This window comes from Mixophyes fleayi, chromosome 6, assembly GCF_038048845.1.
Source record: "Mixophyes fleayi isolate aMixFle1 chromosome 6, aMixFle1.hap1, whole genome shotgun sequence".
Lineage (NCBI taxonomy): Eukaryota > Metazoa > Chordata > Amphibia > Anura > Limnodynastidae > Mixophyes > Mixophyes fleayi.
In genome coordinates this window covers 147,149,884-147,173,874 of record NC_134407.1, presented here as the reverse complement: position 1 = coordinate 147,173,874, position 23,991 = coordinate 147,149,884, and the positions used below count along the sequence as shown (strand labels likewise).

The 23,991-nt window shown below is 39.9% G+C and overlaps 1 protein-coding gene across 3 annotated transcripts in view; it reads left to right on the top strand.

Annotated features, from left to right (window-relative positions):
* The window catches only part of OSBPL2 (oxysterol binding protein like 2), a 90,028-nt gene that overhangs the window by 19,947 nt on the left and 46,090 nt on the right, over window positions 1-23,991 (top strand). Inside the window, exon 1 of one of the 3 annotated variants that reach the window (XM_075176754.1) lies at window positions 9,274-9,359. The exons of the other annotated variants lie outside the window; for them this stretch is intronic. The gene's annotated coding sequence lies outside the window, so the exon portion shown is untranslated. Of the gene's footprint in view, window positions 1-9,273; window positions 9,360-23,991 lie in introns of those variants that run through there. 3 annotated transcript variants of the gene reach the window in all.

Genomic DNA, 23,991 nt, shown 5'->3' with positions numbered 1-23,991 from the left:
TGTGTTTTACCTTGTTACCTGTGTTTGTATATATTTTTGTTCTTTCTGTATCATGTTGTGTCTTGGGTCTCTGTTTTCTGTATATGTAATGTACGGCGCTGCGGACCCTTTGTGGCGCCTTATAAGTTAAAGATAATAACAATGCAAATAACAGCCAAGGAGACATCACACCGTTATGCTTCGTCAGTCCCATTTACTGGAAGGTAGTGTATAACCAAGTTAATTGCGTTTAGCTACACAAATATCTGCCGTAATTTGTAAACCTTGCAGGCTCACAGGTACTCTCGACCATCTCATGCAAGGAATCATGTGAATGAGCGGATAGAATGGTAGATATCTGACTAATATACAGTATATTATTCAATTGCAATTAAGAGTTTTTATTTGGTGGCAGACTTTAGCCTGAGTGCATATATTCAGTACATATATAAATATATATATATGTGTGTCTTTCCCTGGCCCTAGCAGCCATGGAAGACCTTGGTCTCACCTGACACAAATTGCCTTTAAAAGCTGTGTGCAGGTAAGCCTTTAGCCCAGGTAAAAAACATAGCATTTGATCATGTTAGGACTGGCCAGAATGGGACGACTTTGGCGTAGTTGGTCAGCTTAACATAAATTGCAATATGTGGAACTACCATTCCCTGTTTTTAATATAGAAAAGCAATTAGTACAGTTTAAGTATGTATTTGGAGAGTGCAGAGTATGCCTGTGTTTTTTGTCTATAGTATAGACAAAAAAACAGGCATACTCTGCACCCAAACCCAGTCCTCAGGGCTCCTCAACAGTGCAGGTTTTCCATATCTCCTTGCTGGAGCACAGGGGGTAAATGTATCATACCCCGGTTTTTGCAACTAGTGGGAGATCGGCGTGTTCGCAGCTTAAATTTAAAGCGGCGCTGCCTTGTAAAGGGAAGTTTCCCTTTACAAGGCAGGTGTATTCATTACTGACTGACACATTGTGGTCCTAATTATGTCACATGTGATCCAGAAAACCTGCACTGTTGGGGAGCCCTGAGGACTGTACAATGTGGGCAACCCCCTCTTGAACCCCAGTCTGTACATGGAGAGTGCAGATGATCTATGACTTGTGTGTGTATATTATTTCCCTGTCCTCCTGTGTGAGTTTAAGATCAGATTCTTACAGAGCTTGTGTGTTTAGATCTGGAATCAGTTGGCTAACACCAATAATGAGAGCTAGAGGAGGGTAAAGGCATATCATCTATAAGTGCAATGGCTTTGTCCCATACATGCAGCATATCTAAAAATGACAGGTTATTTAGCCAAATTGGTTGGTCTCAATTTCCTGGAGATTCACAAAAAGTTCTATAAGGTTGTTTGACAGTCAGAAACCATTTTTTTTTTTTTTTGGTCTAAAAAGCAAGCTAGTTGATATATTTCTAAAGTAAGGCTAGTCCCCAAATATTTCAATGATTTTGATTGTCATGGGTCACTGTTATGACACAATCGATGTTTAAAATATAAAAGATTAATTGCTGTGGGGAAGTACAGAATGGGTAAATTTACCTGGCTGACAAGTCTCACCTGTTCATATTCTCTTTCCTAGTGTCAGTATCCATCTACATAGCAGGTAGTGGCATTTTCGGTCAGACTAGATGTCTCTACTACAAGATTAAATCAGCCTGGTAGATAACGTTAAGTGCATCGATCAAATGTCTTAAGCTGTAAATTCCCTCCGGAACCATATTGGACATGTATACATCAAAGGAATATTAGTCATTCATACTTACATTGGGATCGGTATCACATACAGTGTGAAAATAGGGTTCTGATATTGGTCAAGTTTGGAAGTCCACTCAATAACAAAAATATAGAAAATTAAGCATTGGCTCAAATGATATGTCCTATTCATATTTGGTATGTAGTTTTGTGTAAAAGTATGTTCTGTTCATTGAAGGTAAAATGTATGTTCCTATGATACTCAAGGAAATATATTTAATTTCTAAAAAGTTCCTAACTAATGTGTTTGGAACAGAGAGAGTCCTTCTCAGGGTCATAATCTCATTCAGTATTTCTACCACATCTTTTCCAGTGAGGTCACAAGGAGGGCGTGGATGGGGGAAAGTAATGTATTTAAAAATGAGAGCATGTCTATGTGGTATACATCTAAATACCAGGTTTGTTCGAACGATCTGGTGTCCTTGGATTGATGTTTGAGGTTTGAGTGGAGGGGCTGGGTGTTTAAAGGGGGAGACTCGTTCTGTGCAAAAATTATAGAGATGTAAAAGTAGGAGTGTCGGAGTGTAAATTGTGCATTAATATGTTATCATATAGTGTCTGATAGATCACTCTATACTATTTATTTCTCTAATATTAAAAGGGCATGGATGGTAAAAGGTATAACATTACCTTACCAGTGTCCTGTTCCTAATAGTTGGAGAGAGTTTAAATTCCAAACTCTAATTGTTGTAATTACTGTATTTTCTTGTTCCATGTGCAACTATTTAAGAATAGAACTAATGTATCCGAGAAACGCTCCATGGTTAATTTGTGGTGTATGTTTAATTGTTGTTGTTTGGTCTCTTTTTTTGTTATTTGTGATTGAAAATTCAATAAAAAAAAAGTAGAGAGCATAATATGAGAGAATTGTCATATTTCTGGAGGTCAGCCTATGTTGGGAATAGGTCCATGTTACTGCATCGTCCTCCAACAGGAAATTGAGTTTTTAGTGTTCTTAACACATTTGCGTGCTGGTTAAGCTTAGTAATTTCATAAAGGCTACATAACTGAAATGCAGAGCATAGTTTTGATAACAATAATTCTGGTTAAACTAACTTGAATTGTAGTGGGATATAAGTTGTGATGGTATTTTTATTTAAGGAAGCAACAGAAGACTCCTACAAAGTGGTAGTTTTAAAATCAAATCTTGGCGGTGGCAGTTTTGGATTAAGATTGTGAAGTATAATTCTTGTATTGATTAACCCCATTGCCACATATACATCACAGCGGCTCAGGCATTGCACATTTGCGTGCACATGCTCAGGCAGAGCCGGATTAACAATAGGGCTAAAGGGGCTACAGCCCAGGGGCCTCGGGCAGCTGGGGGTCCCGCTGACATTTATTGGGTCTCTGACTGTCACTTGTTCAAGGAAAATGGTAGGCAGCTAACAGCAAATGTTATGCTGTTAACTGTCTGCTGTCACTGTAGGACTTACCGTGTAATTGCTACAGGGAGTGGAACAACAGAAGGAGGTAAGTTCACGGGGGGGGCCTCATGGGGAGGGCGGGGGGGGTTTACTTTATCCTTAGCCCAGGGGCCTCCCTTCCCTTAATCCGGCCCTGTGCTCAGGTGAGTGCTATTTGTGCCAAAATGCATAATTTTCTTCCTTAATATTTTAATGAACTTATTAATATTGATATGGAGAACCTCTCTTTTATTGATAGTAAATTACAGATGGAGACCTTTTGTATGTATTTAAAATGGAGTACAGAGTTGGCAGGGAGGCTTCAGGTTACGTCGTCTGCAAAAAGGCACATCTAATTTTCTTTCTTTCTGCTGGAGGTTCTATTGTTAAAATAAAAATTAGGGGTGAACATGGGTAGCCCTGGCAAGTCACATAGGTTAATTTGAAGTGAGAGAATAGGAAGAAATTACTAAACCCTGGCTTACGGGCCTGTGTAAAGGCTTTGCATAGATTGTAGAAAGCTACCAGCGAATCCAAACCAAGCTTATATAACTTTCATATATTCCCTGTACAGCATATTAAAGATTTTCTCTGCATTTGCATGAAGCAAATAGGTTTCATATGGGTCTATTAGCAGTATTACAGATTTTGAATGCCTCATTAATGGTTGAGCTTTAGATTCTATTTCTAGTTTGTCAACCAGAGTTTTCAAGCTAGAAGCTTATTAGCTCTATCACCTAGTCCTAGGGCATACCTTTTATGACAGAGGCAGAAAAGTGCTAACTAGATATTGACCATGCCTAAAATTCGTTATTGTTCCCATGTTGCAGTGAGTTCCTGCTCAATTTTTTCCCGTTGGGCACTATTTATGCTGGAAGATTATTATCTCTTAGTTTTTGCTGTTGGGCATTTGCCTTCTTAATTCTAGTTCATGTCTTTATAGCAGTTCCCCATCATAACAACCTTTAGAATGCACCAGAATTTAAAAATGAAAATATCTTCAGGTGAGTTTGGGTGAAAAAGTACCAATTGAAGGATTTATATAGCCACGGGCAGGCAAGGCTTATGATAAGAATGTAATACCAATTCCACAATGAGAGTGTGTAGTTGTGCCACATTTTCCAAAAAAGTACAAAACCTGTAAATCAATTTGTCAGAAAAGATCTATGCAAGTTCAAGACTTGTGTACTGTACAGACATGTATGTAGTTTCTAGCATTAGGATGTTTGGCTCTCCATACATCATATACTTCATGTTCAACTAAGTTTTTAAAGTTTGTTCAGGAGCTTACCTATTTCTGTTGTCCTGTCACTGTAGTCCCTCTGCGGCGCGCTGTAAGCTCCTTACTAAGGAGATCTCGTGAGAGTGAGACTCACGAGATCTCCTCAGTAAGGAGACTACTGAGCGCCCCGGAAAGATTACAGTGACAGTGCTCAGCAGCATTGATCGTCCGTGGGCGCCCCTGCCCCACACCGATCATTAATGCCACTGAGCACTGTCAAGGGCCCCCTGGATGCCCGAGGCCCCTGGGCTGTAGCCCAGTTAGACCTCGGGTTAATCCGGCCCTGACTATTACTGTAATCACTATAATAATGTACTTGGGATAGAGGCTGATATAGTGTGTGTGGGGGGGGGGGGGGGGGGCATGCTGGCATATTCATGTGCTGAGGTGCAGGTTTGTATAATGCTCAAAAGAATCAGATGTGCCTTTTCTCAGACCAGTCCCATTTATAATCCAAGGTAAACGTCACCACTACAAAAGTGAAGTCGTTTGAGGGCAGTTACCTGTCAATCAGGTCATGCAAAGAAAGTCCATTCCAATTGTTTTAAAGAATTGGGTGATATTACAGATATACATGTCTGCTTCCCTGTGCCTGTGAGTTAATGGTCAACTCCTATGTTTTTAAATCATGCAGTTCACTATTCTAAATATATCAATAATTTTTCTAAGGATCCATATCAAGGATACTTTACATATTTAAGATCTTTTTTTAAGAGTGGAAATACTCCTATGGATTTTTAACCTCTGGTACCAGTTTTATATACCACTAGAACTCACTTTGGGGCACTTATATCAACCACCACATAAAATGAAAAATAGTTCTCAATCTTTATCTCATATTTATGAAAAAACCTACACAGAAACAGCAGTTACGGAAAAACTGCTGTTCCTGTGAAGTGCATAACTTACTTACCACTGCCTCTTTCTAACTTCCGAAGACGTATGCGATCCACGGGGGTCCTCTTCTCACTCCAGTGCGCGTGCGCCGAGTGAAAACCTCGGGCATGCGCAACAAACATCCATGCACTATACAGTGACATAGCGAGAAAGTGGTGTGTTACAGGGAGGGATCATGTAGTCCCTCTACACATGTGCTCTTCGGAGCAGAGCTGACAGCACTGTAACTTTTCAATTATAATAATTAACGCCATCTTCAGCTGGCGTACATTAACATGGTAAAAAAAAAATAATAATCAATTTTATTGATTTTTTATTAATCAATCTTTAGTAAATAGTGATACTGAGCAGTGCCCATACACTGTTATGGGGGCTGTTCAGTAAAACAAAGATATCTATGATATCTGCTGCGATGCAGTGATAATAAGAATTTTGAGTTTAATTTTTGGGGATTGAACACACACTTATTATATTATAACACTATTATTTTCTTTTTGATCACCAGTATTATTTACAAGTGATGTGTATAGCCAAAAGTTTGCGCCAAGTTTTGCTAATTTGTACATGAATATATTTCAACAGCAGTGCATATGTAAGGGTCCTCTCCGTGCAGACCTGGTACTATTGTTGGTTTATTTATTACTTTTTGCTGGGGGATGGGGGGGGGGGGGGGTCTCTATCTTTATTGAGTTTGTACAATATTTGAAATGTAGTTCTTTTAATTTTAAATTTACATACACACTTCACATAAGTTCCATTAACTTTGTGGATATCACCCTTACATTTATAGAAGACAAAATTGAATCCTATACTTCTTAAAAACCTGTTTACTATAAGTGGTCACTAAAGTCTTTTGATAACCAAGTTAGGGAAAATAGGGTGAATACAAAGGAATTGTTCAAATCTGAAAAAGTCACCTAAAATCTTTTGAAGTTATCCACTTGGCCTCTACTAATTGGTTGACAACCAGACCAGGCAGCTGATTTAGGTGTAGTAAATCTATATCCCATATTTGCAAGTTTTATTGTCAATAGGGCAACAGATATTATCTCTGAAGTCAGTAAATTAAAGCACCCTATAAAAGTACTTACTAACTGTAATACAGATTACGTTATAGAATGCTAGCAGCTGCAGTATATTTGTAGAACTAGGGCTTTAAAAACCAGATTCCTTGAACACAAAAGAAATATTCACAAAGTACAGGGTACCTAAAACTATTTGTCATTTTACCACGCTAGTAATGTTAAAGGGCTAAGGGTTATTGCAATTTAAGTCATTAAAATTACTGAAAGGGGTGGGGATCGCTGCAAAAACTGTGTCAAAGAGAATCTCTACATCCAGAAAGTCTAAATGAGAATATCGAACTAAACATTTTATAATCAAGGATTGTGGCTTTATTAATATTCTTACTATCATATTCTCAGAATCATGTTGATAATTAAATTATATATATATATATATATATATATATATATATATATATATATATATATATATATATATAGCCTGTTTAGCCCATACCAAACCCTTAGAGTGGAGGCTTTGGTGGGTACCTGAGTGTTCTCCTTCTTAGTGAGCCTTTGATAGGAGAATAGGGCGTATTAACTACCTTACCATGCATATGCTTCATACACCGCTCCTCGTTAATTTCTCATACACTTTTCCACGCCTACTTCAGTCCTTTCAGGACATTAAATAATATCCAACTATGTCAGACCAATTGTGCTAGAATCAAGGCAATATAGAGATCACAACACAGATATATATATATATATATATATATATATATATATATATATATATATATATTGTTTAAAATAGTATGAATAACTTATAACCATACAGAGCTGCAGCCAGTTTGTATGTAAATTTTAGCAGGATAATTGAGAGGTTGCTGGGGCTTATACAGACCAAGCTAAAGGATTATAGCAATAGGGCAAAACTACGAAAGTATATGCACTTGATGTGTGGCCTAATGTGTTTGTAGTCTACACACAGGTAGTGCATTGGTAAGCCAGTGGATACCGGCTCCTCTTGTAGAATGAGCTATTATGCACCAGAATATTTTGATTTGGATGTCAAAGAAGGTTGTACCTTATTGAAATATCCCTCCATAGGAGTTATGGATTGGGTCGGTATGATTAATTAAAAACGATGTCAAAATCGAAGGACATGTTAAATTATCTGGGGTTACACTGCCTCTACTACGCAAGTATAAACTGTTCTATAAGTTTGGATGAAAAAACAATTGCGTTACTGCAAGTACTTCAGTAAAGGCTGTGTGAATACATAACAAATTGGTAGCGGTATCCTGCTTGGTTATGAAGGTCTGTTTTCTCGCCAACATTCCAGCACAAAATTCCAAGTGGCATTCTAAAGATGCGATGGTGGTCAATCAGACCAGAGTTTTGTGAGTCATAATCTACTTTTATCCTTGCACAGAAGAACCGGAGGCGTCTCTTCCAGGAACACAGTACAGGCGGTAAAAGATATTTGTGTTAAATGTCTGTTAGCCAGGTTTAGGATCTTCAGGTCCCCGCTAGGTGAACAGAAGGTATTCCTGTAGTATGATATGTCTGTTTGCTTTATCCTTGGTTACAGAAAGTCTCACTATGTGTGTGAATAGGGGTCCGCAATGGGTGCCTGAGAAAAATTCTGTGAGGAGAATTTACCACTTATAAAGAAGGTCTTATAATGCTAGTTGGCAGTCAGTGACATTTATCACCCAATGTGTTATGCCGATTCCATCTGGTTGATGCTGGTACTCTCTTTGACGATAAGTCTATAGATGATAAATGTCCTAGCTACAGTTTGGGGCCAAATCTGGTAAATAAGAGAATCCAGTGCTCATTTACACATTAGCATGCAGGCTGACTCTAATGTGGTAATGTTCTGGTCTATAAGTCAGGTTGTTTGCCGTGGTGGGGATTGCAATAGTGTGGAGTCCCGAGAGGATGAAAGAAAATTAGTTACCCATGGCGCTCTTGCAAGTGGTTTAGGAAGTTATTTTCTTCTCTGGGGTTTAGAATTGCTATCATCGTGTCACCGAGGTTAATCAGTTATTAAAGGGGGAATCCCCATCTGTGTTTGATTCCCCTATAACAGACAGCTCGAGTCACTTCATGTTACATACTTCTCCTAGGGATGGTGTCTGAGGCTAAGAACTGGTGATTGTTTTCAAATGTAACATGGAGTAGCTTCTGTTGTATGCTCTATGCTTTTGAAACTGATGAATGTAATTATAACATTCCGGGACATCTTAGATTCTTTGGACCAAATGAGCTCTGGGGGTAAATGTATCAAGCTGTGAGTTTTCCGGCGGGTTTGAAAAACCTATCAGATTCAACACTATATGCTCTTCATGTCTGTGTGTTGAAGGCAGCTTAACCGCCTGCAGGCCCTGGTCTGATAAAATACTGGGTAACCTGAGATGAGGATCCCATATTGGTCTTGACTGCTCTCTGCATATTAGAGGGTAACTGAGCAAAATGCAAGAATGGGCAGGCCTAAATAGCACATAATAAGCTTTGTATGCTTGGGCTTTTTGGAGCAGCATCTGGCAGCATCGAGCTTCCTATGTGTTTCGTAATGCTGTTCATTTTAAACATCTGCTATATTAACATGCTGTTAAGTATTTTGAAAAGTTGTAACCAGTTGATGTGCATAATACTAATATTTGGCCCTAGTTCTGAACTTTAAGAAATATTTCTCTAGGCTTTTCTTATGGATTATGCCACTCAAGCAGGGAATTCTACAAAATATATCTTCTGTATTGCCCAGTTGCTATGATTCTACAGAACTAAAAGGTAGAGCAACCAAACAGTTCCTTTTCTTATACTCATGGCAAACCTGCTCCACCTGTCTAACGGCTCCTGATACTCTACATTCTATTCAAATCAACTTTACACACACACACACACAGTCAGGCAAGTAGCAGTGTACAGCACAGATACAGTCATTCTATTCAAGTCACTTTAACACACACAGCCACAGGGTCAACCACGTCCTGGACTGTCAGCTCCTTGGAATTTCCAGGTAAATGTCCTTATCCATTTCATGTTATCTAGGCCTTTTTCTGCCTCCTTGAGTAGTTTAGTAATCAAATATAGTCAAGTTTGCGTATAGTATATAGCTGAATTTAGCCACGGAAGTGTGTGCCAGCCCCATATTACACGTATTACAGTTTAGTTTACATGTGTTGTTTTGGAATGCTACCAGGGATTTAACTCTTGTACATTACACATTTATTGGCAAGTTTCTCTGTTGTACAGTGTTGTAACTTTTTTTTTTTCAAAAAATACACTTTTATCACAAATATTGCTGCAATTTACAGTATTCCAACATGTTTAATGATAATGGGACTAGCTAGTGGATGGAATCAATGTGACTGATATGGCAGCTCCATACTGATCATTAACTGGGAAGATTTGCAAAAAACATTGAAACATAAATAAATGATTGGCCATGTTGACTCGATGCAGCAGTTCAGCATGTTGCTGTATATAACTTTGTTTTAGTTTGATTATTGGCAGTTGTTTGCTAATCTTGGAGAACTTTTGTTTATTTTATTATCTATTTGAGAAAAATTCAGAAGTTTCTTTATCCAAAGTCCACTGGTTTGCTGCAGTCAGGTGAGGACTGCAGTGGTTTTTGTTTGTATCATTTGATTGTAGCACAGTTCTGATGATGCATTCATATAGCTTCTTACATAAAATTACATTTATTGTCTTGTACAGCTCCAGTCTCTGACCTGTCCCTTGTCTTTGTAGCAGGATGTGTGATGACTAATCACTATGTAGAAAGTATTCAGTAGCTCTCCTATCTAGCAGAGATCTTGAGAAACCTGTTTGGTGTGTTAAATGCTGGTAGTGATGTGTAACAGACAGACACGCGTAAGATAGTGACACAGCTATTTCCGTCTACAACCCACCAAGTCTTGACACTTCTGAGGAAAGACCCCTTTCTTTATCACAGAGGCAGCGACAGCGTTAAGTGATTGTTTTATGTTGTGTGTGTGTTTTACATTTCCAATTAGTTTTGCTGCACCACATATCTTTAGAATGGTATAACTGCAATATGATCACATACAAAAAACTAGAAAAATATCCTCGCACAGTAAAGGAATCCTACCGTACAATAAGTTCCCTAAATATTACTGCATTGTCCTTGTGCCTACAGTGTGGAGTGTGTGTTTGTAAATTTGGGAGAACTACAATATAAATCGGGCAGGGTGGCTTTGTATTCTGCTTTCCCTCCAGACACCTTTTATAAATTGAAGTGTACTTTTCCACATTGTGTTGTAAGCTATATAAGGCAGGTAAAGTTCTGTTTCCTTTACGAGCTTCATCACACATATGTGCTGGATAAGTTGGCAAAAACACCCGAAAACTAACGTGCTCTATAGACATATTTAGAGGTGCAAAATAATTTTTTTAAAAAAAAATTCAATGCAGGAATATACAAGAAAGTCTAATTGAGTCATTTTGTATGGTAACTGAGGTTAGGTGAAAGGAAGAGAACAAGGATAGAATAGTGCTGTGATTACCAGAAGAGACTGAAGATTTAAGCCGATTAGCAATGATTAATATATAAATATTGAAGTACATGAAAAGCCATCTTATCTGAATTATTAAAGATTTAAAGATTCGGAATAGGCACACACAATAGCACTTACCATAGAGGCAATTGAATAGTCATCTCAGGGACTCTGTTAATCAGAGACTTCACTCCAAAATCCAGACATTTGGATAGGACTAATAGGGAAAATTGCACCTCTTTGTTCACAAGTCAAGCTACACATTTTATGGAGACTAGGTACCAAACACCATCCAGTATAAACTTTTATAAGAATTTTATTAGGACTGAAATGGAGGCCTTCGCAACTCTGGTTCACCAAGAGGTGGGCTTAAGTCTCTCTCTTCCAATACTCTCTGTATTTTAGGACTATAGATGTTTATTGTGTGTTTTCTCTGTGCTTTTACCAATGTAATGTTTTGTACTGGTAATACAGATTGACGCAGGAGCAATAGATTGCAACACATTCTAACATTTTTTGGAGCCTATAAAAAAACATTCATCCTACTTTTAATGCTCTTTTCAGGTGTTAAGGGTTAAAAAGTGCATCTTTTGCTGCTGGAATTCCTATATGCCACTGGGGTTAGGGAGTGGTTCCAGCTAGAAAGGTGAGTAATTTCAGGGCACCTGTCACCCACACACAACTGCACATTAAACAGATATGTAAACAGACAGCATCTAATCAAAGATAAGTTATTTACTGTGTGTGACAGCTGCATATTTTCTTTTGTTACATGCTGACATTGAGTATTAATGTCAGCCCATGGTCACTGTACTCCTGAGAAATATCCTATGAATGATGTCAGGTTTTTCAGGATGTTGGCTCTAAATTATCATATGAGCTCAGAGTCGCTAAAACGTCTGCCCTCACCAACAGCCAATTAAATGAATATCTAATTAGGCTTTTACATAGGCTATTCAGTTAATGTTAGATTTTTCAAAACTGCACAACAGGAACACGTTAATGGCAAATTACCTTCTAAGCACATTTAGAATAAATATTATGTAAAATATTATGTAAAACTGTATGTAATTGAAGATTGCAGTTTATATGATAAGGAAAAAAACTCCTGTTTAGTATGTTACTATCTGTGCTGAATGTCTTGTTAATGCGTAGTTACAGTGCACGTCTTCAGCTAGACAAGTCTACTTACATTTAAGAGGAGAAACATTATCAAACCATAAATATTAAAATAATTTTCTTGAATGAAAAATACTCCTGTTTTCGGTATTCAAACTGACATAACAATAGTTTTCCTTGCTTCAAAATCACAGTACTAACATGTTGTTTAAGTGTTATTTTTTTAAAAAATTAACTAAGAAATGAGAGAGTGACAAACTACATTTAAAGATGTTTTCCACCTTGTAGTGTTTTGTAAACATCCCAATATTTGCAATCTAGCAGTTTTGCTGAAATATGCAAACAGTGGAGAAGGGTTGAGGAGTCCCAGGAATTACTTTCAGTGGAATCCTCTGCTGGTCTGCATAATTCTGATTGGTAGAATAGCGACAATGATTAAATGCAGACTTACATTAAAACAGACAAAGGATATTTCTGATGACTCTCCATCCAGACTGCTAGAAATTGCAAAGATACTGCTTACTGGCACTTCAGTTGTACGTCGGAAAACAGAGCGACATGATCATTAAATCAATAGCACCCACGTGTAATAATTAGGCCTCCCTCCAGCTCCAGCATTAAACTAATAGTGCTCACAGTTAAAAAAATAAACCCTATCCCTCTCTCCAAACAGCAATGGCAACAAATTAATAGCATTTAGGTTTAATAAAATTAACCATTTCCCACCACCATCCCGCCATTAAATAATTAATGTTCGCATTTAATAAATAGACCTCATTTTCCCCAAACAGCCCCACATTCAATTAACAGCACCAAACCACCCCAGAATTAATTTAAAGGTTCCGTCAGCTCACCTTAAATAAATAGTGCCCACTAATCAATAATTAGCTCCGGCCCACAGTCCACCATTAAATTAATAGCCTACCTCCCACCCAAATTTCAGTGGAGACTCCCCAGTAATAAATTTAATAGCATTTACATTTAATATGCCTGTTTCCTGCAACCATCACTGCAGTTAAATAATTCATATACGTATTTAATAAATAGATCTCATTCTCCCCTAACATCCCCACATTCAATTAATAGCCCCCAAGGATTAATGCAAAGATCCCACCACCCCGTCTTAAAACACCACTATTAATTTAAATAGCCCCACATTCACCCCACAAATATAATAGCACCCATTAAATATGTAGCTCCCACCTACACGCTATCATTAAATGAATAACCTACCTCACACTCACGTGCTATTATTCCCTCACACAGTATAGTAACATAACAGCCCCTCTTTCCTCACACAGTGTAGTGGTACAGAAACTCCCCCCATCTCTCATATAGTTTAGTAGTATAGTAGCCCCCCCCCCACATAGTTTAGTGCTATAGTAGCCCCCCCCCCCACATAGTTTAGTGGTATAGTAGCCCCCCACCCTCACATAGTTTAGTGGTATAGTAGCCCCCCACCCTCACATAGTTTAGTGGTATAGCAGCCCCCCACCCTCACATAGTTTAGTGGTATAGCAGCCCCCCACCCTCATAGTGTGGTGGTATAGCAGCCCCTTCCCTCAGACTTATCTTGCTTGAGCCTTGCTGTATTGCTGTCTCCTCTACCTGCGTTGCGCGCTCACATGGAACGGCACCTGTCACGTGGTGCATGTCCCATGTGACATCTGGAACCACTGGGACTAATAGAGGCAACACTAGAAAGGGGGAGAGATCCGCGGCCACATTAAAAAAGGTGGCTGGTCCCTGAGCACGGGCCAGTCACCCACTACCACGCTGCCCCCTGCTGTCTCCCGGCACCCACCCCCAGGCCCTTAATGGGGATAAACATAATTTGTATTTATTTTTTTATAACACCCAACCTCCCCCCCCCCCCCCCCCCAAAAAAAAAAAAACACAAAACCCGAAACAAAACCCCAAAACAAGCAAAAAAAACATTTGGCGGCCACCAGCCAACCTGGAAAATTCCCTTCCTAGTAGGTTCTATGGGCAATCCACCCCTGTATTTACCATAGATAGAAAATCAGTTTGACCAGAAATACTGTGTAAAAACAGAATCAACTAGCAAGGTGCAAGTATTATTCAAGCTGGTTTTACTTCCTGTGCCTTATGTTTTTTGTTACAGGATATCATTACAACAGAACAGCAGGATTTTGCATCGTACCTGTGTTCACTGTGGAATATATATATATATATATATAATGTGTATGTGTATGTGTGTGTATATATATCTCCACTGATCTCCATCAGTGCCATGTAAGTTACATAGAAGATGTCTGTATGGCTTGCTTTCCCCTACAATCGCAGCCTTTTCTTTAGCACATACAGTTGGGGGACACTGCTGTCCATGGGGTCTGTTCCCTCCCCTTTATGCCCCCTCTGGACTTTTATTTTAAGGGTTTTTTTAAATAGTGCCTAATAAGTATGGTATGTTTTTGTCTAGCTCTGAGGTTTTTTTTTTAAGGGGGTGGGGGGGTTTCCATAGCAATTCAGGGTGAACACTGTGTCTCACTGTCAGGCAGAGTGCCCATGGCGCTTTAGTGACCACTCCCCCTGATCCACACTGCTGTCCATGGGGCCTGTTCCCTCCCCTTTATGCCCCCTCTGGACTTTTATTTTAAGGGTTTTTTTAAATAGTGCCTAATAAGTATGGTATGTTTTTGTCTAGCTCTGAGGGTTTTTTTTTAAGGGGGTGGGGGGGGTTTCCATAGCAATTCAGGGTGAACACTGTGTCTCACTGTCAGGCAGAGTGCCCATGGCGCTTTAGTGACCACTCCCCCTGATCCACAGTGGGCTTCCAGTAAAAGAGTTACTTGGCACAATCATTTCCCCAGGGACCCAGCAACTGTTCCAGGCAATGTAACCATAGCTGTAGTGGACCACACCGGAAACTGCGGTATCAGTACCAGTCCCAGTCCCCCTTGACATAGCAGGGATCGTGCTGATGGCAGTCCTTGCCCGCTCCTGTCCCCTGTAAAGCTCCTGTCCTCTGTAACATCCATGGATATCAGGACCATCGGGGGACCATTTTTACAGGTATTAGGGTCATATGGGCAGCACGTTGGCTTAGTGGTTAGCACTTTTGCCAACACAGCACTGGGGTCATAAGTTTGATTCCCGAACATGGCCTTATCTATACTTAGTGTGTATGTTCTCCCTGTATTTGTGTGGGTTTCCTCCAGGTGCTCCGGTTTCCTTCCACACTCCAAAATCATACTAGTAGGTTAATTGGCTGCTATTAAATTGACCTTAGTCTCTCTTGGTCTTTGTGAGTGTGTATGTTCGGGAATTTAGAGTGTAAGCTCCAATGGGACAGGGACTGATGTGGGTGAGTTCTCTGTAATTAGTGGCACTATATAAATAACTGATGATGATATGTATTGGTGGGGAGCATCGGTATAGTGGCTCCAACCAGTTGAGATATAGATATATATATATATATATATATATATATATATATATATATATATATATATATATATATATATATATATATATATATATATATATATATAGCACCTTTTCTACAGGATGATGCAATTTTAGGATCTAGACTGCGGTGCCTGCACAGTATTTCTCTGGGGGGAACCATTGTAGATTCTGCAGGGTGATTCTGCTGCTGTATTTTACCTCATATAATTGATCACAGTGGATTCATAGCATACACCACTATACCATTATATACATATATAGTGGCTATGGCATCACACATACACATTGTACACGAAAATAGTGTATAGTCTCTCTGTTAAGATTGTTATCTGCAGAGTGTGTTATTAATTTTGTTTCTTTATCCTTTTTTTCTAAAATGTCAGAAACAGGGATGATTTTCAGATCCAAAGCTTCTGCTGGTTTCTGCAACTTATTTTGCCTGTTCAAGGTGCCAAGCTAAATTACCTAGAGAAAGGTCAAACCCGGAATACCGTTGAATAGTTTGTGAGGACCTGGGTGAGGGGTCTGCAAGAGGGACGGCTGACATGGTGGAGCTGGCCTGGGTCAGAGAACTGGTAAGGACCATTTTGGGACTGAAGAGAGAAAACACACGTGCAGGGACAGTAGCTGCTGAGATTTTTACCTCCTCTTCCCTGGGTTAACAGTCCTCAGATGCCCTTCATTCGAGATTGGCCTCTCAGGTGATATCAGATGTCTCTGCATCATCTAGAGAATCGCCCTGGATGCTTAATTTGGAAAGGTCAATACAGGGTCTTGCCATAGTGTCTTCTGCCCTGGGGAAACTATTACAGAACTCTTCCACGGCCAGACAGGGAAACAATTAAATCATACCCTGGTCCAAGACAGGGTGGAATCGGATACTGAACCATCCCCACAGGAAGTGCAGGAAGAGTCAGACTGGGTGGACGCATCAGTCTGGGAGGATAATTCTTTTGGGGAACAAGAGATTGAAGCCCTGTTCCTGGCGATTAGGCAGGTCCTTAATATTTCAGACCTAGAGCAGCCAGGCCCTCGGGTGTCTATGTTTAAAAGGATTAAAAAGAGAACCGTATCTTTTTCATCCTCACCTCAGTTGTTGGAGATTTGGCAAAAAGCCAGGCTCAAACCTGATAGTACAGACGATATCTTCGAGGTTTCTGAAACTTGCTATCCCATTCCGGAAATTGAGGTTGCCTCTTGGGAGACTCACCCTAGTGTAGACGCATCCATTGCACATTTGGTTAAGTCCACTGTAATTCCCCTGCCCAGTGCTGCTTTTTTAAGAGACAGCACAGACAAGAATTGTAAGGGGATTTTGAAATCCATTTATTTAGCCTCTGGTTCTTCCCTGCTCCCTGTTATGACTGCAGCATGAGTAATCAAGGCAGTGGAAAACTGGACTCTTTCTCTAAGTGAGGGCTTTCAGTCTGGCGTGGCCAGAGATGACTTGTTTCCACTCTCTGACCACACTAAAGAGGCTGCAGATTTTCTGGGAGACCCAGTCCTGGATGCTGGCTAGTGACTTTTTAGGATATCATCATTAGCAATGGTAGGCTATGCACACTATGGCTCAGTTCTTGGGAGGCAGACGCTCTGGGGTCCCTACCTCAGGGCTCATTAGTCCTCTTTGGACTAAGTGTATTTCCCAGGCCACAGGAGGTAAGAGCTCCTTTCTGCCAGTGGCTGCGTCCAAACCCAAAGGACAGCGTTTTCGCTCCTTTCGCATTGTCGGTCGTTCCAAAGGTGCACCACAAAAAGGTCAAGCTACACCCCAGCACGGTGCAACGAGGTAGACATTCTTGGACAGGACGCTGTCCCGTGTCCAAGCCCGTAAAAAAGCAATCCGTATGACTCCCTCAACAGACAGGTTGGTGGTGGGTTTACGGCTACTATTTGTTATGTTAGGTCTCAGGGGGTTCTCCTGTTCCGGTTGTTTTTACTGCCCACTCCACCAGATTGGTCAGTGCTACTTGGGCGGAGAGACACAGGGACTTGGTTGAGCAGTTGTTTGGCAGCCAACTGGTCTTGCTTCCACACGTTAACCAGATTCTACCAATTTCATGTCTTTACAGCCAAAACTTGCGTCTTTGGATGCTAAGTTCTACGTGCCAGTCTGAGCATTCCCACCCATAGGGGCAATTTTGGAACGTCCCCATGATCAGCAGTGTCCTTCAACTGTACATGAAATGAAGCTTTTTTTTTTACTTACTGTAAAATCTATTTCTGTAAACGCTGTTGGGGGACACTGCGCTCCCACCCTTTTGGTTCTGTTGAATGTTCTGTTGGTTATGGCTTGGTTAGTTAAATAAACTGACGTATCCAGCAGAGGGGGCAGACTAGACAAGTTTGGTAGTGCCTTTTACTCCACAGCACCCTCTATATCACATGGTCAGCAGTGTCTCAACTGTGCTTAGAGAAATAAATTTTACAGTACAAAATTCTTATTGTAATGCTAACACATTCTTGATACTCTTATATAGTGCATCCTATTTTGGACTGGAAGCGGGGAATTCAATTCCCTCCGAAGTACTGCCGCGCTAAAACTATCTACCGTTATTACCGTAATAGTGCGCGTAATTCCCGTTATTACTGTAGTTCTAATGCCGGCTTTTTGCTCGCAGCTCAAAGCCAGGTTAATGTTAGTAACGGTAATATCCATAACGTGGCGGTACTTCGAGGGGAATTCAATCTTTATGTGAATCCAGCCTATCAATTCCCTATGATTTAATGACATTACTGAGGCATGAGACACATTGTCTAAGGGATTTCACTGTCACAAAATGGATGCCTTCATGAAGTAAGCTCACTAGCCTAAGTGAGGTCACCGATTAGTGTATAGGCTGCATTCTCATGAATATTGGTTCATCTGTTGAGCAGGACTCAGTTGGTTTGGATGTTACCACCTATCAGCACTTACTGCTTTATTAAACGAGCAAGTTGATCATTTTGGATGTAAGTGAATTAGAATTAGACTCTGTAGACTGCAGGGGAGCAACACCCCTAGCAGTTAGATTGAGTGCACAAATGTGAAAGGGCAAATGAGTTTACTGTATTATAACACTGCTTTGTTTACCATAGTATCATATCATTTATACTGGAGTGAAAAGTGATATGTTGTTATCCACAGATTAGCAATAAATCCCCCATGATCACTATAAATAATATAATAAGCAATGGCTTATTTCTGAGAAAAATGGAGCAGACAGCATGTTAACAAAGATGGATTATTTAGGTCAGTATGTATATGTAAGGTGTTAGGTCTTTTATGTATAGTAATGTAAATAACTGGCCTTGATTGCTCTACATATTACAGTCTTTTTCTGTTTGTGCCTGTAAGATCCTTACCGACGTTGGTGTGTTATTTCCTCTGTCTAGAGACCCAATTCACCACTTACTCTGAACTTTCCTTAAGCTATACGACAGTACATTGCACCTTGCTTTTCTGTATTTATGATCCAGTTATACTGTCATTTTTGTGTTTCATATTCCGGATTGTATCGGCTTCTAATTAAGGTTCATGCATGCTCGGACCTGCTGAGATTCTTATCTCTGCCTTTGTATTTATTAGCTAGCAACCCTTGGAATTTAATGTGTCCCCCCCCCCCTTCCACACACACACACACACACACACACACACACACACACACACACACACACACACACACACACACACACACACACACACCCCATTGTTTTTTAACGTGATTGACAAGCTGGTATCTTTATAGGGCCTCATTGGTGGTTATAGTTCCTTTAAGGGGTCCTCCGATTACCTTTGCGGAGAATCATCAGATCATGTTACGAGAATACAGCCTTCACCCTGCCTGATATTGAGCACATATGCATTGTACTCTGTATAGTCACACTTAGGCTGTAGATTAATTTATAACTGCCTAAAAAATTGGTTAAAATATATCACCATCCGATCAGACTTCATCAATTTTTTTAGACTTGTGACTGCACTGCTCTTACACTGTGACATCACCTACCACGCACTGACTAACCTGCTATGTAGACTGACTGCACAGTGTTCACTCTGTGACATCAAAATTGCTAGAAAAAAAGACCAAATATGGAAACAAATTTTCCCAACATAGCTATATGCAGAATCCTGGCTGCCTGTTACCCATCATTTTTGTAGGTCCAAAGAAGGATTATCCCAATTTTACTGTTTATTTAAAACAGAAATTGTAATCTTTCCCTAAAGAATCAATTCCAGAGACCATGTTTTGTTTCTGACAATAAATCTTTATTGAGTATAACGAAAGTACATTAAAATATTTTGTAAATATTTTAGCCCATTAATGTTAATCCATGGTGACTGGACCTTTTCAATAATCAGCTTGTTTGGCTCTAGCTCAAAGTTTAAGGTTGTCAGTCATACTAACTCTGGCATTTGACCTTAAACAACTCATTATTTAGTTACCTGTGGTCTTTGGTAAGAGTGACAAGGAATTTCATTTACATTGTAAAGTCTTTCACCTAAATACACTGAAGAATTTCTAATAAATAAATGTGACAGAATGGGCTTACTCTGCTACTGTGTCTTTTTGTTCCCCATTCTGGCACCACCTGTTATAAACTGTGACCAGATGGGCTAACTGTGACATCCGTCTCCTTTTGAGAGTCTTACTATACGTAGTGTATCTGAGTTTCTTTACGACTGTCAGTAATTGGCTGTTAACACTCTTAATAGTATTCTCTGATACCAGACAATCCCCCACTGTGAGTGCCAATTGCGCAGTAGTTGTTGGAGAATAGCACTGCCACCAGCAGGCTCCATCACTGGCACCTTGAAACGCTTACTCAGCACTATGAATGGTTCCTCCTGACTATTTACTATGGATCAGGACTACTGAATAGCAGGCAGAGCGTTACTGTAGTGATATTGGGCTCAACACAGGACAGCCGAGAGTGTTAGCTCTTATCTGTTGGTCACGGGATACAGCAGGCATTAAGCATCAAACAGAATCTTTAAAACTATGGTAGTTTATTTATTTTAAAGGGTCCTTAGAAGGACTGTTACACATCAGTTAGAGGTACTGCTGATCATCCAGAAGAAGTACAGATGAAATACAAGTTGTAATACAAAATACAGCTCTTTTTATACAGTTTCTGACACACATATTATCACATTAAGTGTATATGATCCGGGCAATATATTTTCTAAAATTGGATTTAACACAATTTAAACTTAACACAATTCATAGCAATCTGTGATTTCTCTGATTACTTCCCGTTTCATTATTCAGATAGTTGCTCTCTATCTCTAACATACATGATACAAAGGACAATGACCCCAAACTAGCAGTCGTACATTGAGCACATTTATTTGGTATACGACCTTGATCATCCCCCCCCCCCCAAGCAGGGGCAGGCTGGGCAGCATACTTAGTGTGCAGCTGCAAACTGCCCACCCCCCAAGAAAATGTCTAGATCTGCCCCTGTGACCACCCTCTCTGGACTCAAGCTAAATTATATGTTGTACACTCTCGGACCAAATGCTTTATTTACATGTGAATTTTCCTTTCTTCAAAAATGTTACAGAAACAAGTTGCCTCCAAAATGGCTTACTACCTCAGAATGCATACATTTACAATAATATAAAACAGGCACGCTGCACCACCATTAGAAATAACTTTGTGTATACATTTATTTCTAAGTGATGTGGCTACAATAAAACAGTATATCTTATGTACATCACAATTTAGAGTGCTAACCTGTGCGGTCATGAGTTTGTAAAGGACTAAGGATTCAGTATATAAGCCAGTGTATAAAGGCCAGCTCTCTTGTTGCTCAGTGGTCCATGGGTCAGAGAGCACCTCAATAGAGGGATCTGGAGTTGTGTTCAGTATGTGATTTGTCTCCAGCATCTAACATTAAATTCACTTTGTTCTTTTCTCAGAAATATTCCCACACACCAAAGATCATTCCTAGGCTAGTTCAAGTGATCATTTAACATGTGATTACTTGAGTGATGTCCACTGACATAATGTAGCATCTGCTAGTGCAATGTTCGACAGTTATGTAGTAGTTAAAGTATTTTAACCACCTGCCATCCAGTAAAGTTTGTATTGTCCTACAATGTGCTTCCAGCTCATTGTGAGAAAAGATTAAACTGACATATGTATTTTCAAGCTGTTAAGGAGGGTTAAGACGGGCATCTTGATCGCAGCATTGTTTTGTTTTTCTTTTGTTTTGTTTTTTTAACAGACAGCAATGCAGAAACACATTGATATACCCTCTGGTGGCAATTATTTGAATAAGGAAATGTAGATTTAAAGCGTAATTAGAGTAGAAATGCTATGAGTGATTTCTATAATCCCCTGTGCCCCTAGCATAGAAGAGTGAGAAGCTGTAATGTAAACACTTTGAACCATAATCTGCCCACAGAATGTTTACTCCTGTTGCTGTTAGGTATTATCTTACAATCATTACAGTAGCTGAATCCAGATTGTCTTCAGTCGTGCACCGCTTGATATGAAATATTGATCAGTGATATTGTCTGCTAAGACTTCTTTCCTAAGATGTGGGTCATGCATCAGTATCGTTGTCTGGAGAGGAATAGAATGCTTAAGTGGGGAACTTGGGCATTTTAGATTTATGAATAGACCCAGCAAAAATAACAGCTTGCAAAGGGACTATACACCGATCAGTCACAACATTAAAACCACTGGCAAGTGAAGTGAATAACATTAATTATCTTGTTGCAATGGCACCTGTCAAGGGGTGGGTTATATTGGGCAGCCAGTGAACAGCCAGTTCTTGAAATTGATGTGTTGGGAGCAGGAAAAATGAGCAAGCGTAAGGATCTGAGCAACTTTGACAAGGGCTAAAATGTGATAGCTAGACGACTGGGTCACAGTATCCCCAAAATGGCAGGTCTTGTGGGGTGTTTCCCATATGCAGTGGTTAGTAACTACCATAACTGGTCCAAGAAGGACAACAGTTGAACAGGACAGAGTTTTGGGCACCCATGGCTCTTTGTTGTGCGTGGGGAGCGAAGGCTAGCCGCCTGGTCCAATCCCACAGAAGAGCTACTGTAGCACAAATTGCTGAAAAAGTTCTTGATGGTTATGATATAAAGTTGTCAGAATACACAGTGCATCACAGCTTGCTAGGTATCCTCAGACCGGTCAGAATGCCCATGCTGACCCTTGTCCTCCACCGAAAGGGCCTACAATGAGAACATGAGCGTTAGAACTGGTCCATGGAGCAATGGAAGAAGCTTGCCTGGTCTGATGAATCGCGTTTTCTTTTACATCAGGTGAACGGCCTGGTGCGCATGCGTCGTTTACCTGGCTATGAGATGGCACCAAGATGCACTATGGGAAGAAGGCAAAGGTGATGGAGGCAGTGTGATACTATGGGCAATGTTCTGCTTGAAAACCTTGGACCCTGGCATACATGTGGATGTTATTTTAGTGTGTACCACCTACTTAAACATTGTTGTAGAGCAGATACATCCCTTCATGGCAATGGTATTCCTTGATGGCAGTGGCCTCTTTCAGCATAATATAATGCGCCCTGCCACACTGCAAAAATTGTTCAGGAACGGCTTGAGGAACTTGACAAAGAGTTCAAGGTGTTGACTTGTTCTCCAAATTCCCCAGATCTCAATCCGAACGAGCATTTGTGGAAAGTGCTAAAAAAACGTCCATTGAAGCTCCACCTCGCAACTTACTTAAAGGATCTGCTGCCAGATACCACAGGACACCTTCAGAGATCTTGTGGAGTCCATACCTCAACAGTTCAGAGCTCTTTTGACGGTACAAGGAGGACATACACAATATTAGGCAGGTAGTTTTAATGTTGTGGCTGATCGGTGTATATGAACAAAGTTGGGGTACGAATTTCTGCACTGTGCATGCACATTATTAATGTGTCCCCATATTATTATACCTGGAGACAGCAAACGGGCAGGCAAACATACACCAAGTTTATGTAATTGCAACACAATTAGACATGGACACATCTGCAGATATGACTTTTAGAAAACGTATCCCTTTCTGTTGCTGGAGGGCAGGTGCAGTAATACACAATGGTGATAATGACAATATGCAGCATTACCTAGTCACTTCTGATTGACTTATTGCATACTGAAACATTCAGCCTCATTCACTAGCGTCAATGCTATATTATATGAAGCCTTTTACTCTACATTGCTTCTTTTACATATCTATTCGGATTACTGCTGGAAGGAAATTACATTTTTTTTTATTTTTTTTTTAACTGTTTATTTTAAACTTCATCAGGAAAACAAACTATGCATAAAGATCGACTTACAAATATATAGCCAAGATTCAAAGCAATAAATTGAACACAATCCAGTAACATAATGGTTGGTGGTACAGTGGCCATAGACACTGGGCAACGTGCAATGAAAAACAGTAAATTAACTATTGTGCAGCAGCTGTCCATGATAACATGATGCAGTTAACAATTTTTACCAATTTTTCCAAAGGCCAAGGTAGAGGAGAAATGGGACATGGGGTAAAGGGATGGGGAGGGGAGCCAAAAGGAAGGAAGAAAACCAAAACAAACATTTACTTTTGATTTTTCAAGGTCAAACAACAATGG